A 519-nucleotide genomic window follows, 5' to 3' on the forward strand; every position below is an offset into this window, starting at 1 on the left:
AGGTTGAGCTGAAAAGGGCACAGAGAAAAAAACCTGACAGGAAAATCCTTACAAAAAGCACCAAAGTAGAACATGTGACATTCACGTGACACACACACACACAGACACACAAGCACGCACGCACGCACGCACGCACGCACGCACGCCTACCCGAACGCACGCACGCACGCACGCACGCACGCACGCACTGGCACGCACGCACACACACACACACACATACACGCAAACACACACACACACACACACACACACACACACACACACACACATACACTCACTAACACAAATACTGGAAAGGGAAACTAGCGATCACATAATTAAGCCCATAATACAGACAGTAAAAAAAAACCATGAATAGACGTGAGGCAGATGAAACAAGGTGAGGATCAAGTCAAGTTTCTGTCGGGATTCACCTCTGAGTTCTCAAAATCATGTAATACTATTACAGGTAAGCATTCGCTGTTCGCATTCGATTAATCCTGATTGGAATCGACGTAAGTCAGAGTAATAAGTCAGGTG

Source organism: Littorina saxatilis, linkage group LG17, assembly GCF_037325665.1.
Source record: "Littorina saxatilis isolate snail1 linkage group LG17, US_GU_Lsax_2.0, whole genome shotgun sequence".
Lineage (NCBI taxonomy): Eukaryota > Metazoa > Mollusca > Gastropoda > Littorinimorpha > Littorinidae > Littorina > Littorina saxatilis.